Genomic DNA, 4,246 nt, shown 5'->3' on the forward strand with positions numbered 1-4,246 from the left:
TTAGAACGAGACGTCATTGGCTTTCATTCTGTCCTCGATGTCTCTGATGGTGTGTGAAAGAGCTGAGATGTGTCTGTTCATCTCCTCCAGCTTCTCCTTCATCATCTGCTGCTTCTGCTCCTCTTCCTCTCTCAGTGCAGAGATCGTAGCTTGTTCTTCATCTCTGAGAAACTGATGCAGCTTCTCAAACTGCTGTTTAATCTGACACTCTGTGTGCTCAGCTTGAGTCTGAAATCACATTCAGTTCAATCAGCTCTGCATTAACACACAACGGATGACTGCATTTCCATGATATCCAAGTCAGTGATCAGCTGTGCCTTGTGAAAAAAGAAGTGTGCTTCATTTTATTGCATGTACTTAAAACCTATTTTAAAAAAATGAATACTTGCATCTAATATATTATTGAAATAAAAGGCCTCTTAAGTGTACTTAAAGAGAGGCACTTTCATGACTGTTTCTTAAGTACACTCTTAAAAAGGACACTTTTTGTGATAAAAAAAAGTTCAGAATCTTTACTTTGATGTGTTGAACAGTTTTATTGCACTCTCCTTTAATCTCTTCTCTGTATTCAAGTTTTTCTCTTAAGGACTTCAGTGCTGTTTTAAGTTCCTCCTAGAATTTAACAAATAGAAATATGTGAAATTCAGTGAACTGTGAGGAGATTTGAATATGTGATACAGGCAAGTTCTTATACATAGTGTCACTCAGTAAGCGCAATGGTACTGAAAACCATAAGTAAATATTATTTATTTTCTCCTTGAAAGAAGAAAATGTAGTCCTACCGTGTAAGATGGAACAACTTCACTGATAGGCTGAAATGTGTGATTAGCATGTTTCTGTGAATCTCTGCACACTAGGCACACAGGCTCTTTGTCCTTCAGACAGAAGAGCTTGAGTTTCTCTCTGTGAGAACTGCAGACGTCCTCAGATGAGCTCTCTCTTCTGTCCCTCAGGAATGACTCGCATACGTTTTTTAAAGCAAGATTATACGGTGGTTCCTGTTTTGAGGATCTTCTCCTGCAGACGGGACACTCCTGAGTGTTTTTGCATTTCCAGAAATGTTCAAACACGCTTCACAGACACTGTGACTACAGGACAGAAGAACGGGAACCTTGAAGATTTCAAAGCACACGGGACAGGACAGTTCTTCCACAGACAGTGAATCCATGTTGGATTAGAAAGAGCTCAGTCCATCAAAACTGTACTTTCACTTTCTGAATGATGGTTTAAAAAAAAAAAACTTCAAAGCTGTGCTCGCTGCTCTATTCTGAGTCCTTTGACAAATAAACTTCTCAAAAATACTTTTTGAAAGGTTTTACTCTTCATTTCCTCATGCTTTTGTCCAGGACATGAGAAAACACTCAGTGTGACATAAGAGTGACATTATAAGACTGTCTCTTCCTGATGTCTGACGTGTATTTACTGCTCAGGCGTGATTTATTAGCATTTATTTTTCATTTTATTGGTATAATATTTAATCATCTTGTAAAGGAAACCTGATGCAGTAAATAAAGAATTGGGACAGAAACAGATACGCAATTCACACATTAAAGTAAAGGCTAAATAGTATGAGATATTTTATGCAAAGTTATAACTTCCACATCATTTATAAACAGGAGACTTGTCAAAACTTTTTGTACTCCAGATTTATTTATTTATTTATTATTCAATTTTTGTACATACACAAACCTTAGTTAAAGTCTTGACTACCAAAAAAGCTTTTTAACATTTCCACCCTTACAGTCCAATCAATATTGGAAAGATAAAGTACTCTGACCAAAGGTTGTTATTACCTTTGCTAATATTATGCCCCAATAGCAGGGCATGTTGTCACATTTTATGATATACTTTTTTTACAGTGGAAACTTGTAATAAATTGCATATTATATTTAATGGTGTTTAAGGGAACTTCAACAAATATAAATAAACAAATAACAAACAAACAACTAAATGTTATGAAAATATATTTTTAGCTGTTATTAAATAAACTGTATAAAAAAAAAACAGTTTTCCCAGTCAATTTTTTCCTAGTCACTTTTTTGAAAACGGTGATGAGAACTGAACTGTGTTGAAAAGAGGCTTCATCACACTTTACTGTAAATCCTGCCTTGATTAAACGTGACACCAGATGGCGTTAGAGGGATATTTCACCCAAAAATGAAAATACTGTCACCCTTTACTCATCCTCAAATTGTTCCAAACCTGTACGAGTTTCTTTCTTCTGTTGAACACAAGAGAAGATATTATGAAGAATGTTGTTAACCAAACAGCTGATGTCATGAAAGTCATCTATGAAAATCAATGGCTACCAGCAACTGTTTGGTTACCAAAATTATTTGAATTTTCTTGTGCTCTCATAAACGTGAGAAGGCAGTCCTTCAAACGTTACACAAGAGGTTCAGTACCTCAAAAATGTGATAACTTGAAAATGTCTATCTATATGCTCCTAATTGGTTTGCAAACCTTGAAATGATGATATGCGACTCATCATGAAGCAAATGTACAAGCTGTGCAAGAGATCACCCCACTTCTCCACAAAGCACCAGTAGTATTTGCTTTCATAATGTTAGCAGGGTTAAGGCTTCACTCCTCAATTCTGCTCAGGGCCTGTGTTTCATGCTTCTTTTGGCCTTTCTTTCTCTCCAAACAGATGCATTTGAGACAAGAGTTAGGGCTGTCCTTCACAGGAGTTCCCGGGAGAGGAACATCAGCCGGAAACAGTTCCTGCCAGTAGTGTTGTAGTCAAGACCACCTAATCCGAGACCAAGACCAATGTGTGTTGAGACCAAGACAAGACCAAGACTTTGAGGGGTCGAGACCAAGATCAGACCAGCACTATTCAAATTCTTCTGAAAGATCCACATTTACTGCCCGAGAAATGTCTTATTTTAAATCATTAAATACAATTAGAATAGTTAGACACTATATAGAGCTGTTACCAATCAAATTAAATCACTAACAACAAAATTCATCTTTGCTCTGCAGTGGTAGCACAGAAACTGCATCTGAATACAATTACAAATGCATAAATAATGTTGAGAATTGCTCTTGCTCTTTTGATATCGCTTAATTATAAGTTATAATATAAAAATACAGATCTCAAAAAAGTAATTTTTTGCAATAATATCTTGAATTTTGTGGGTATTTGCATTCATTTTGGTGACATTTTATTAATTTCTGACCTGGCATAACAGTATAAATGAGCGGTTCTCAGCCTGGGGGCCTCAACAGACTTCCAAGGGGGCCTCAAGATGACTTAAAATTATTTAAAATAAGACAAAACAAGCATTAAAATAAAACAACTAAAAATGCGAGATATTTCTCAGTATTTGTTTTTTTTTTTATATAATGAATATACATCTTTCTAGTCATGCTAAGCTCTAAAATGTTTTGGGTGAGTGGAAGGGGCCTTTAAATATGGTTGTGGACAATAGGGGGTCTTAAAGTAAAAAAAATTGAGATCCACTGGTATAAATCAAATTATTTATTATTGTTATTTAGTTTTTTAATTAGTTATTGATTGCATTTAATGCAGGAAGTTTTACATCCAGTCACATTAATGATGTTAACAAATAAATCAGATAATGCACTGGCAATTTAGTGATATCCTCTTGTGGTCTTGATCAGTCTTGAAACAAAATCCCTAGACAAGATTCATCTACTCCAAACAAGACCAAGACCTTCAAAAAATGGTCTTAAGACCGGTCTCAAGACCAAGACTGGTCTGGAGTACTACAACACTTCTCTTCTTGGTAGTCCATCGTGTCCGATGATGACATTCCTCCTCATTTGCGGTGTATCCTTTGATGACTATAGAGCCTTACACTGTAAAAAATTACCATGAATTTAACGGTAAAAGACTGTAAAAATGCTACAATAAAAACCTTTTAAATTGTTAACGGTAAATTCCCCTACTATTTAAGGTGAAAAACTGTATTGGACATTACATGTAATTTTATGGTAGTATACCGTTTTTGGAAGTAAAAAAGACCATATAATTTACAGTGAATAACCGTAAATTGACATTCCCAGAATTCCCTGCGTTACATTTCAACTTTGATGTTTTTTTTTGTTGAAATAACTATGTTTCTTCTTAGTTTTTTCTTATCAGTTTTGTATATTAGGGTTGTATGTTACACCTAATGTTGTTAAATGAATGTTTATTGCATTATTTCAGTTTCATGCGTGTTACCATGATACACTGTGCACCTTCTATATATGTTATTATTTAAAAGCTGTTTGTGAT

General features: G+C 35.1%; 1 pseudogene; it reads right to left on the reverse strand.

The window, feature by feature from the left end:
- LOC107713744 (tripartite motif-containing protein 35-like) lies at positions 1-1,174 on the reverse strand (annotated as a pseudogene).
- Between the last annotated feature and the right edge of the window lie 3,072 nt (positions 1,175-4,246).

The sequence above is a fragment of the Sinocyclocheilus rhinocerous genome, unplaced genomic scaffold (assembly GCF_001515625.1).
Source record: "Sinocyclocheilus rhinocerous isolate Xijiao unplaced genomic scaffold, SAMN03320098_v1.1 scaffold569, whole genome shotgun sequence".
Classification (NCBI taxonomy): Eukaryota; Metazoa; Chordata; class Actinopteri; order Cypriniformes; family Cyprinidae; genus Sinocyclocheilus; species Sinocyclocheilus rhinocerous.